The 13,789-nt window shown below is 38.3% G+C and overlaps 1 protein-coding gene across 46 annotated transcripts in view; it reads right to left on the bottom strand.

Annotated features, from left to right (window-relative positions):
• Positions 1–13,789, bottom strand: part of LOC127495149 (NACHT, LRR and PYD domains-containing protein 12-like) — a 400,157-nt gene that overhangs the window by 127,249 nt on the left and 259,119 nt on the right. The window contains exon 1 of one of the 46 annotated variants that reach the window (XM_051861733.1): positions 6,837–6,960. The exons of 44 other annotated variants lie outside the window; for them this stretch is intronic. The gene's annotated coding sequence lies outside the window, so the exon portion shown is untranslated. Of the gene's footprint in view, positions 1–2,365; positions 2,489–6,836; positions 6,961–13,789 lie in introns of those variants that run through there. One more of the 46 variants, XM_051861732.1, reaches the window with a different exon arrangement.

A 13,789-nucleotide genomic window follows, 5' to 3' on the forward strand; every position in this document is an offset into this window, starting at 1 on the left:
TTTATGTGAATATAAATATCAGTCAGATTCAGCGTGATTGATGTGCACTCCTAACACAAATGAATACATTTCTGTTACTGTAACATTTGTTTTATTGTAAAACATTGTTCAAATATTGATGCTGGAATCTTAAGTCTTTAAGTAAAGGCCAAACGTTCGCAAGTTTGAATCGCTAAATGTTGAATGACAGTCAACTGTTGAATGAATGAGTGTCACATCCAGCTTGTTTACTTCGAACCGGAAGACACTCCCACTTTTGACGCAAGGCCTCATGGGGCGTAGGAAACTTGTGGATACAGAGATCGAACTTTTCAGTTCCCTTCTAAGTTACATTCATATAAAACCCAATTCAATGTTTATATTTTTCTTCCGATATTTCACAAACAGTGAGCTTGACCTGGTACAGTATTTGCTCTGTGAAAAAGTGCTGTTTTTGTGCGATTGCTCCAGTCCTGCTGATCGATTGCTCCAGTCCTGCTGATCGATTGCTCCAGTCTGCTCCTCTCTGCCTCGCTGCTGAATAGTTTGCGTCTGTAGCTCCAGCTTTGTTTTGAATCTATTTATTATCATTACTTGTCTATTTTATCATCACCATACCAAAAGCTCAAAGATGGAGAAGGAACACAAAAAGAAGTAATCACTTCCATCAGAACAAAATCTTCAAGGAAGATGCTAAAAACTTCTGTCATCAGATGAACAATCAGAAAACTGGCGTCATTGAACCACCTTCTCAGGACCAAGTCACAATTATTTGGCGTGGAATCCTTGAAGACAATATCGTCCACAATGATAAAGCAACATGGATCGAACAGAAGAGGAATAACCATGAACAGATGAGATCAAATTCATGGCAGAACTTCACAGCTGAAGAGAGTTCAGGTCATCAAACAAACTCAGAACTGGAAATCTCCTGGGCCAGATACAATTCAAAACTTCTGCTTTAAACCATTAACAGCTCTTCATGAAGTACTAACAAAAGCTTTGAATCATATCATGAATGATCCAAGGAGTATTCCTGTGTGGTTAACATCTGAACCACCTTCCTGCTCTCAAAAGGCAAGGATACAAAGGACCCGAGGAACTATTGTCCTATCACTTGCCTCCCAACAACATATAAGATACTGACAGCTGCGTTAACGGATCGGATCTACTAAATGAAAACTGATGAACAGAAAGGTTGTAGAAGGGCGTCTAGAGGATGTAAAAGATCAGCTGCTAGTGAGCAAAATGGTTGTTTCAATAGCCAAGAAATGCCTAAGAATCCTGGGGCGTGGATAGACTAGAAAAAAGCATTTGACAATCTACCCCATTTCTGAATTTTGGCAGCAATGGATTTTGTTGTTTAGCGATGATACCTCTAACAAACATGATAAACAGACGATGTATTGGATTTGAAGTCGACAATAACAGTGAAGTCAGACTCCTATTTTACATGGATGACCTGAAACTGTTCACCAAGGATGAGACCCTCTTCGCGCCGTGGCCACATTACCACCTCGGGTGTGCATTATTTTCTAAGAATTTAAAGTCCCGTCGTCAGTTATTCCTTACTTGACATAAACTCTTTAATATCTGAATCAGCCATGATGAAGCTGCAGGAGAATCTGATGAGTTTGATCTCCTCCACTGAGTCTGAATGAACAAAACATTCAGACACTAAATTCATTTATTAAATTAAACAACCTTCATAATTTAGCTGAACATATCTCGAGTGTGGGAGAAAAAGGATCATGTGACTCAATCATGTTTACACATATGCTGTTAAACTTCTAAAGAATCACAGTGAAAGAAACCCTTTATTAAAGAATTTATATATATATAAAAAACAATCACTCAAAATGTCCTCCAGAGATTCATATTAATATGAGGAAGTCACCACACATGAACACTCACCTCGATCAAACTATTACAAGATACAGCTTCTCAAATCCTCCAGCTTTAACATCATAAAGATACACAGAAATTCTTGCTTAAACTTTGATGAACGTTTCTATTAATCATCTATGGTATTGGTATTTTACCTGCTTAAAATGGTGACAGGTGAACTCTGACGCACTTTCACTTCAGTTGCGTAGACTGTCAGTAGAGGTACATTTACTATACCATATAACTTTTGTTCAAAATTTACAAAATGTATTTAATGAGTAATAATCTTCCAACCTGTGTTTTTGTCTTATCCTGAATCACTATGATACGCCTATAATAAGTGTATATATTCGGACTACATGATGTTAAGTCTATGTTAAATATATAATGTAATAATCTATAAGCCAAGGCATATTTAATTTCACTCATTCACTTCACCTTGAAAACAAATATGATTCATGTGTCTCAGTGCACTGAAATATTTCATTAAAGTACTTACTATTTTGACGTTTGTTCTTCGTTAATATATCATGTTTCCTCCTTCTTTGCACAGCTTGAAAAACACTTTCAGTTGAACTGAACTTTGTGTTCAGAAAGAGTATGTTGTCTAACAGGTTTTTCTGGATTTGACACATGACCGTGCATCACTAACGAACACACACACACACACACACACACTCAAGCCAAGTAACGTGCATCAGCTAAACTTCACTGCGGACAAATCAGCATGATCAAAACCTTCCGTGATCCTATTTTTCCTTCAGATAACGAGATTGAGCACAACGAAAGGGATTTTGAACGCAAAGAAAGGGATTTTATTTCACTATTTAAGATAGCCTGTCGGGCAGGGCGGTGGTTTTGGTAGCCTGCCTGGAAAACACATCAGCCCCGGGACGTCAAGCTAGTGATTCTGCGAGCCCTGAGCACTGTTGTAATGAATTAGATAACACTCCTAACCTACAACATCCACAAAACAAATGCACCAAAGTTTCATTTTGGGTACAAAATGGATAGTTCACCCCTTGACTGGGATCTAAATGGGCTACATGTTTATTAGTGGCTATAGCCCCATGTATTATTCTCCACTGGAGATCTCTTGTCCGTTTATCAATTGGCTGTTTATACAAAGATCTCCAACAGACTTTCACTGACTGATCTGGGCCAAAAAAAAAAAAAAACTCCCAACTCGATGTTTTCATTTCTTCCAAAGATCTCATATGGAGTACCTTTACACACAGAATATAAGTCTGTTTCTTGTCCAGCTCTTCAAAAGAACACAGGTGTACACTGGAAAATAAACTATTCTCTAAACCAAGCCCCTCTTCCACCATTGGGGAAACGTCAAGAAATGGGAAAGTGTATTCACACCCATCCTCCCACTGACCAATCACATCACAATCAACAAAATCCTTCAGTGACTGTGCCAATGACCCACAGACCTTTTGATGCCTTCAAAATCTGCCATGCCTGTAGATCTGAATCATAAAAAGATGTTAAACCTCCAAAATCTACTTCAGTTTTTAACAGAAAAAATGCTTGCTGTACCCCAGCCTTTTGTAGAAGCAGGTTTGTAGTTTCATGCCATCTCAACCCATTTCCATATAAAAATCGCTGTGCAGTTTTCAATCTGAAAGTCACTATACCTGAAGATAAAAAAAAAAGTCCTGTCCATTATAACCCATTATTTCCCCGTTTCAAACCTCCAAGTAAACAAGGCATCTTTTCTTTTTCCCATATTCCCAGTTGTAAAGCCTCACTTTTAAGGTTTAAGGTAAACTTTATTATCCCACATGGGGAAATTTGTCTTGGGCCATCACCCATGCTGCAGTCCGCTCACAATTAACACACAATAATCAACAAACACAAACAATAAAAACGAACAATAACAACAGAAATAACACAACAATAATTAAAAAAAAATAAAAAATACAGCTCCATACTGCCATTATTTAACAGCTTTATAGACACAGAAATAAATGAGTTTTTATATCTGTTCAATCTGCAACGAGGAACTCCCAGAAGGCAACAGCTCATACTCTGTATACAAAACATGGGATGGATCATATATGCGATGCTAAAGGCTACTTATGTTAACAATTGCGATAATAAATACACACGTTTATGGAAAATACCAGAGGAATGCTTGAGGAATGTAGACAATTTTATATGATTATAAATATATATTTATTTGGTTTAATGTTTTATCTGTCTCTTCCCTGCGCCTTTGTTGATACCGGACAAATGCATACGCATATCTTTCACAGATTCACACCGGTTAACTCGTATAACTCATAACTCCTGTTTTCCTCTCATGAGCGCCCTCTGTTGCTCTGGCTGAAAGAATAACTGTATAGAGAGACGGGAGAGATCGCTCAAACCTCCTCGGATTGCAATCATCGCATAATTTAGAGGAAAATTAATAGAAATGCTCAGAAAAGTGACGTAAACATAGGGTATTTTATCAGTATATTTCTAAATGTGAAAGCCTTTGGACTTAAATGCCTTAACAGAGTTGTTTTGTGCATTCTTGTGTGATCGTAAAATAAATGGAAGCAGGTGCAACTGAATAGGTCTGTGTTTTCTTTTTATGTGAATATAAATATCAGTCAGATTCAGCATGATTGATGTGCACTCCTAACACAAATTAATACATTTTTGTTACTGTAACATTTTTTTATTGTAAAACATTGTTCAAATATTGATGCTGGAATCTTAAGTCTTTAAGTAAAGGCCAAATGTTCGCAAGTTTGGATCGCTAAATGTTGAATGACAGTCAACTGTTGAATGAATGAGTGTCACATCCAGCTTGTTTACTTCGAACCGGAAGACACTCCCACTTTTGCCGCAAGGCCTCATGGGACGTAGGAAACTTGTGGATACAGAGATCGAACTTTTCAGTTCCCTTCTAAGTTACATTCATATAAAACCCAATTCAATGTTTATATTTTTCTTCCGATATTTCACAAACAGTGAGCTTGACCTGGTACAGAATTTGCTCTGTGAAAAAGTGCTGTTTTTGTGCGATTGCTCCAGTCCTGCTGATCGATTGCTCCAGTCCTGCTGATCGATTGCTCCAGTCCTGCTGATCGATTGCTCCAGTCTGCTCCTCTCTGCCTCGCTGCTGAATAGTTTGCGTCTGTAGCTCCAGCTTTGTTTTGAATCTATTTATTATCATTACTTGTCTATTTTATCATCACCACACCAAAAGCTCAAAGATGGAGAAGGAACACAAAAAGAAGTAATCACTTCCATCAGAACAAAATCTTCAACGAAGATGCTAAAAACTTCTATCATCAGATGAACAATCAGAAAACTGGCGTCATTGAATCACCTTCTCAGGACCAAGTCACAATTATTTGGCGAGGAATCCTTGAAGACAATATCATCCACAATGATAAAGCAACATGGATCGAACAGAAGAGGAATAACCATGAACAGATGAGATCAAATTCATGGCAGAACTTCACAGCTGAAGAGAGTTCAGGTCATCAAACAAACTCAGAACTGGAAATCTCCTGGGCCAGATACAATTCAAAACTTCTGCTTTAAACCATTAACAGCTCTTCATGAAGTACTAACAAAAGCTTTGAATCATATCATGAATGATCCAAGGAGTATTCCTGTGTGGTTAACATCTGAACCACCTTCCTGCTCTCAAAAGGCAAGGATACAAAGGACCCGAGGAACTATTGTCCTATCACTTGCCTCCCAACAACATATAAGATACTGACAGCTGCGTTAACGGATCGGATCTACTAAATGAAAACTGATGAACAGAAAGGTTGTAGAAGGGCGTCTAGAGGATGTAAAAGATCAGCTGCTAGTGAGCAAAATGGTTGTTTCAATAGCCAAGAAATGCCTAAGAATCCTGGGGCGCGGATAGACTAGAAAAAAGCATTTGACAATCTACCCCATTTCTGAATTTTGGCAGCAATGGATTTTGTTGTTTAGCGATGATACCTCTAACAAACATGCTGAACAGACGATGTATTGGATTTGAAGTCGACAATAACAGTGAAGTCAGACTCCTATTTTACATGGATGACCTGAAACTGTTCACCAAGGATGAGACCCTCTTCACGCCGTGGCCACATTACCACCTCGGGTGTGCATTATTTTCTAAGAATTTAAAGACCCATCGTCATTTATTCCTTACTTGACATAAACTCTTTAATATCTGAATCAGCCATGATGAAGCTGCAGGAGAATCTGATGAGTTTGATCTCCTCCACTGACTCTGAATGAACAAAACATTCAGACACTAAATTCAATTATTAAATTAAACAACCTTTCTAATTTAACTGAACATATCTCGAGTGTGGGAGAAAAAGGATCATGTGACTCATTCATGTTTACACATATGCTGTTAAACTTCTAAAGAATCACAGTGAAAGAAACCCTTTATTAAAGAATTTATATATATAAAAAAAACAATCACTCAAAATGTCCTCCAGAAATTCATATTAATATGAGGAAGTCACCACACATGAACACTCACCTCGATCAAACTATTACAAGATACAGCTTCTCAAATCCTCCAGCTTTAACATCATAAAGATACACAGAAATTCTTGCTTAAACTTTGATGAACGTTTCTATTAATCATCTATGGTATTGGTATTTTACCTGCTTAAAATGTCGACAGGTGAACTCTGACGCACTTTCACTTCAGTTGCGTAGACTGTCAGTAGAGGTACATTTACTATACCATATAACTTTTGTTCAAAATTTACAAAATGTATTTAATGAGTAATAATCTTCCAACCTGTGTTTTTGTCTTATCCTGAATCACTATGATACGCCTATAATAAGTGTATATATTCGGACTACATGATGTTAAGTCTATGTTAAATATATAATGTAATAATCTATAAGCCAAGGCGTATTTAATTTCACTCATTCACTTCACCTTGAAAACAAATATGTTTCATGTGTCTCAGTGCACTGAAATATTTAATTAAAGTACTTACTATTTTGACGTTTGTTCTTCGTTAATATATCATGTTTCCTCCTTCTTTGCACAGCTTGAAAAACACTTTCAGTTGAACTGAACTTTGTGTTCAGAAAGAGTATGTTGTCTAACAGGTTTTTCTGGATTTGACACATGACCGTGCATCACTAACGAACACACACACACACACACACACTCAAGCCAAGTAACGTGCATCAGCTAAACTTCACTGCGGACAAATCAGCATGATCAAAACCTTCCGTGATCCTATTTTTCCTTCAGATAACGAGATTGAGCACAACGAAAGGGATTTTGAACGCAAAGAAAGGGATTTTATTTCACTATTTAAGATAGCCTGTCGGGCAGGGCGGTGGTTTTGGTAGCCTGCCTGGAAAACACATCAGCCCCGGGACGTCGAGCTAGTGATTCTGCGAGCCCTGAGCACTGTTGTAATGAATTAGATAACACTCCTAACCTACAACATCCACAAAACAAATGCACCAAAGTTTCATTTTGGGTACAAAATGGATAGTCCACCCCTTGACTGGGATCTAAATGGGCTACATGTTTATTAGTGGCTATAGCCCCATGTATTATTCTCCACTGGAGATCTCTTGTCCGTTTATCAATTGGCTGTTTATACAAAGATCTCCAACAGACTTTCCCTGACTGATCTGGGCCAAAAAAAAAAAACACACCCAACTCGATGTTTTCATTTCTTCCAAAGATCTCATATGGAGTACCTTTACACACAGAATATAAGTCTGTTTCTTGTCCAGCTCTTCAAAAGAACACAGGTGTACACTGGAAAATAAACTATTCTCTAAACCAAGCCCCTCTTCCACCATTGGGGAAACGTCAAGAAATGGGAAAGTGTATTCACACCCATCCTCCCACTGACCAATCACATCACAATCAGCAAAATCCTTCAGTGACTGTGCCAATGACCCACAGACCTTTTGATGCCTTAAAATCTGCCATGCCTGTAGATCTGAATCATAAAAAGATGTTAAACCTCCAAAATCTACTTCAGTTTTTAACAGAAAAAAATGCTTGCTGTACCCCAGCCTTCTGTAGAAGCAGGTTTGCAGTTTCATGCCATCTCAACCCATTTCCATATAAAAATCGCTGTGCAGTTTTCAATCTGAAAGTCACTATACATGAAGATAAAAAAAACAAGTCCTGTCCATTATAACCCACTATTTCCCCATTTCAAACCTCCAGGTAAACAAGGCATCTTTTCTTTTTCCCATATTCCCAGTTGTAAAGCCTCACTTTTAAGGTTTAAGGTTAAAGGTTTAAGATTTTCCCTGTGCCTTTGTTGATACCGGACAAATGCATACGCATATCTTTCACAGATTCACACACTCCGGTTAACTCGTATAACTCATAACTCCTGTTTTCCTCTCATGAGCGCCCTCTGTTGCTCCGGCTGAAAGAATAACTGTATAGAGAGACGGGAGAGATTGCTCAAACCTCCTCGGATTGCAATCATTGCATAATTTAGAGGAAAATTAATAGAAATGCTCAGAAAAGTGACGTAAACATAGGGTATTTTATCAGTATATTTTGTAAATGTGAAAGCCTTTGGACTTAAATGCCTTAACGGAGTTGTTTTGTGCATTCTTGTGTGATCGTAAAATAAATGGAAGCAGGTGCAACTGAATAGGTATGTGTTTTCTTTTTATGTCATTATAAATATCAGTCAGATTTAGCGTGATTGATGTGCACTCCTGACACACAAAAAAAAATTCTGTTACTGTAACAATTTTTATTGTAAAACATTTCAAATATTGATGCTGGAATCTTACGTCTTTAAGTAAAGGCCAAACGTTTGCAAGTTTGGATCGCTAAATGTTGAATGACAGTCAACTGTTGAATGAATGAGTGTCACATCCAACTTGTTTACTTCGAACCGGAAGACACTCCCACATTTGACGCAAGGCCTCATGGGGCGTAGGAAACTTGTGGATACAGAGATCGAACTTTTCAGTTCCCTTCTAAGTTACATTCATATAAAACCCAATTCAATATTTATATTTTTCTTCCGATATTTCATAAACAGTGAGCTTGGCCTGGTACAGTATTTGCTCTGTGAAAAAGTGCTGTTTTTGTGCGATTGCTCCAGTCCTGCTGATCGATTGCTCCAGTCCTGCTGATCGATTGCTCCAGTCTGCTCCTCTCTGCCTCGCTGCTGAATAGTTTGCGTCTGTAGCTCCAGCTTTGTTTTGAATCTATTTATTATCATTACTTGTCTATTTTATCATCACCACACCAAAAGCTCAAAGATGGAGAAGGAACACAAAAAGAAGTAATCACTTCCATCAGAACAAAATCTTCAACGAAGATGCTAAAAACTTCTATCATCAGATGAACAATCAGAAAACTGGCGTCATTGAATCACCTTCTCAGGACCAAGTCACAATTATTTGGCGTGGAATCCTTGAAGACAATATCGTCCACAATGATAAAGCAACATGGATCGAACAGAAGAGGAATAACCATGAACAGATGAGATCAAATTCATGGCAGAACTTCACAGCTGAAGAGAGTTCAGGTCATCAAACAAACTCAGAACTGGAAATCTCCTGGGCCAGATACAATTCAAAACTTCTGCTTTAAACCATTAACAGCTCTTCATGAAGTACTAACAAAAGCTTTGAATCATATCATGAATGATCCAAGGAGTATTCCTGTGTGGTTAACATCTGAACCACCTTCCTGCTCTCAAAAGGCAAGGATACAAAGGACCCGAGGAACTATTGTCCTATCACTTGCCTCCCAACAACATAAAAAGATACTGACAGCTGCGTTAACGGATCGGATCTACTAAATGAAAACTGATGAACAGAAAGGTTGTAGAAGGGCGTCTAGAGGATGTAAAAGATCAGCTGCTAGTGAGCAAAATGGTTGTTTCAATAGCCAAGAAATGCCTAAGAATCCTGGGGCGCGGATAGACTAGAAAAAAGCATTTGACAATCTACCCCATTTCTGAATATTGGCAGCAATGGATTTTGTTGTTTAGCGATGATACCTCTAACAAACATGCTAAACAGACGATGTATTGGATTTGAAGTCAACAATAACAGTGAAGTCAGACTCCTATTTTACATGGATGACCTGAAACTGTTCACCAAGGATGAGACCCTCTTCACACCGTGGCCACATTACCACCTCGGGTGTGCATTATTTTCTAAGAATTTAAAGTCCCATCGTCAGTTATTCCTTACTTAACATAAACTCTTTAATATCTTCCCAAAACACTATGTAAAGGGCCTTTTATTACAGTTTTTCTCGATTGCTTAAACACATTTCTTGAAACTATGCCTCATATTCTCAAAACAGTAAACACAAATCCATAACGTCTCACCCAATTCCCCAAACATCCTATTTTCAGGTCAAAATGAAGCTCTACACTCAAAACCATTCACTCTTGCTGAAAAACCAAACTTTACCCTCAGACATCACACACAAGCCCTCAAAAACACACACACTACAACATAGTCTTACACACCGGTGAGATAAATTCAAAACAATACTACAAAACCAAAACCAAAACCCAGTAATAAGTTATGTTGCTTGTGGTTCTCCCCCTCAAGGAAGTTTTCACATGATGAACACATGTATACATTTGCACATTTTTTATTTCTTAATGTACTGTACAGTACAATACACCAAACAACAACACAAATATTCTGCCCCAGCATCACATCTTTGGTCTGGGACAGGCCAGAGAATCTCGTCAACATCACAGGCTGTACTGGCCCTATCCAGGCAGTGGTGGGAAAATCCTCTTGCATGCCTGATCCACCCCTGGCACACATCAACTGAAATGTCTAGTCAGGCTTCTTCCATTTCATCGTCTCTGTGTCCTACAAAAATAGAAGTACTGATTACTGTAACTGTAACACATCCTTTTTACAAAATGGAAGCAGACAGAAACTCTATCTGTATGTAAGGCACTTTGATGCATGTGTTGTAACAGAGTACAGCACTCAGAAGTTACAGTAGATACACTGAGGTACATCTGTTTTCCTCCCTGAAGGTTCTTATGTTTGAGGCGACGGTGAAGCAACTTACGTTTGGCTGGACTCATTGCCCAGCCTCCCTCATAGTCATACCATGGACAAGGACATGGTCAACTAGTGGCACAAATTTCATCTGAGACTCCTTGTCTCCTTGGCCCTCAACCTCATCGTCCTTCACCTCTTCCTCCACTCCTTACTGCTCTTGCTCATCCTCTTCCTCCTCCTCTCTGTTGTCCTCGACCTTTTCAATCACGTCTCTCTGGATCCATTGTTCCAAAACTGAATCAACTGACTCGGGCTCTTTTATCTCTCTATTACAGTTTTTTACGATTGCTTACACACTAAAATTAAAACTAACACACAGTTACCGAAACCTTACACTCAAGGAGCAAAACTTCAGCCCAGATCTGCACAACTATAAGCACATTCTCAGCCTCACACTTTTTGCAAAACACTACACACATTGTTTTCCACAACACTAAACACACTTCTCTACATTAGACACAGAAATCTAACATAATGTCACTTCTTTGCTATTTCAAGACACTGCTTTCCAAAACACCACCCCTATAAATCAATTGATCAAACATGGCCGTCAGGTGTGCAGACACTTATGTGCTTAACTGTAAACTCAACAATCAGGTGCAAGTCCTATAAAAAGGCAAAAGGTGAGTTGATGTGTCTTCAACAAAATGGAAGGCAATGTTGCAGTAAGAGGGAGAGGGAGGAACATCATTGGCCACAGAGCTATTTTGAATGTCCTGGGCCAACGTGGTGGTAACATCACAATGTATGTTGCAATCACGCAGAATGGGGTCCTCCACCATGCCAACTTAGGCCCTTACAACATGCCCCAATATTCACATTTTAGACAGATACATTGTCATATGGGACAATGTAAATTTCCACCTATCTGCTCTAGTCCAAAACTGCTTTCATAAGCGTCCACAATTTTCACTCCAATACCTCCCACCACACTGTCCCTTCCTTAAACCCTATTGAGAAGGTTTTTTTTTTTTTTTTTTGGCATGGAAGGTTTACAATCTCCTGTCAGGATATGCCTCATTCAAGAGAAGGGTCTGTGCAAGGATGGATTCGCCATTCAAGAAGATTCTTCCCTCGCTGTCTTGCGAGAGAGGACATCGCCTGTGATGCGGGTGAAGTGCTATGGCCAGATCCAGCTAGGCCAGAGATGATGCTTAGGTGTTTTTTTTTTTTTCATTTAAAATCATGCTTTTGTTTTGTCTCCACAAATGTTTTTGTTTGCGTAATATATTGTATTTAGAATATGTTCTGATTTTCAGTGCAAAATATAACCTTTGGAAAGGCATGGATGTATTGAATGGTTTTACAATGTGGTGAGAAATACATATTTCATTAATGTGCAGTACAGGTCTTGTGTGTTTTTTTTTTTTTTTTTTGTCAATATATTCATGTACTTTACTCTAGCAATATCTCTGAAAAAATCAAACCCTGACTATATCATTAGAAAAGTATAAAAGTTACAAGTGTTTAAGATTGAGCACATCAGTGTGTAAATGAATCAAACAGAATCAGACTGTATGATCCATGTGTGCTCCATACGGTGTCAAAGTTGGGTTTGTTAAATTAATGTAAAGTTTTGAATGAAGTGTTTCATTTTGCAAAAGAACTGAGGTGTTCTGCTACTTGTGTGTGTGGATTTGTGAATTGTGTGTAGTGTTTTGACAAAATGAGCCTTGTTTTTAAAATTGTGCTTAAGCAATCGTAAAAAATGGTAAAAGTTCTGATTGGTGTGTGATAAATTTTGACTCTTAGTGTTTCCACGTGGGTAACTGTGTGCTAACTGAGCTCAAGCTGTGCTGACTTGAGTGAACGATATTGAATGTTAGTGCTTTCTAAATGACCACATGGTGTAGCCAATGAGAAATGAAGGGATTTGTGTGTAGAGTTTTGCAGTGACAGTTCAACAAATCTGATTCATGTGTCAAAACAGAGGAATAGTGTTTATGGTTTAGGGAATTGGGTGTGCTAGTAGTGATATGCTGCACCTTCTGTCAAAATGATGGATCGTGACCTTTGACCTTTCTGACCCCTGTGACCCTTGGGGCCATCCACGACGTTCTCCTCCCCCACGGGCCACCCACAAAGTTTTCCCATCCCCCTACCATGGTTGACCGTAGTATCACCCCAATGACCTTTGACATTGTTGGTGATCCTCCGGGGCCCGATATGACCTTTGTCCACATATTTTGAATAGCGATGTTCCCCTGTGAACCTCTGGATGTCTTCTGGGTGATCAAATGGCAGACGGATGATTTTAAGGCTTTTTGAACTCTGACACGCCATATTTGAGGGTGTGATGTGATCCGCATTCCAGCTTGCTTGTGGTCACTTTATGATGCTCTCATCTCTCTGTCTGTGCAAACGATAAGCAACACGAGTCTAGAAACAGTTGGATCAAAATAACAAAAGAATAAACATGGTATATTTTATGAAATAAAAAATCGGTTAAGTCACAAGCTTTAAAATGGGGTCGAATTTTATTGCATGGGTTTGCTAGTGGTTAAAAGAATGTGCCATAAAATAGTAATAAGTTTAAATCGTATTTACAATATTCACAGAAAACTTTAAAACATCACAATAAAGTCAGGAAAAGATTTCCTCGTGCAATGATGTTCGAATGAAATTGGTTTACAAATGCTTATGAAATATAAAACACACAAAATGAGGTTCATCAAGTAGTTGAATTTTCATTTTAACTTTGTCAAAGCATAAGAGGTTTTTGTGGACATGTCCATGTTTTTGTGGAGACCTTCCACTGACATGACTATTTTTTATCACTATCCCTAAACTCCAACATCACAGTAATTCAAACAGTTGATTACTATAAATGGTGTTTAGTATATTTAGTATATGTCAAAAAGTTCATTGAATAACATTCACTTCTTTTAAAAGTTTATAA

This window comes from Ctenopharyngodon idella, chromosome 15 (assembly GCF_019924925.1).
Source record: "Ctenopharyngodon idella isolate HZGC_01 chromosome 15, HZGC01, whole genome shotgun sequence".
NCBI lineage: Eukaryota > Metazoa > Chordata > Actinopteri > Cypriniformes > Xenocyprididae > Ctenopharyngodon > Ctenopharyngodon idella.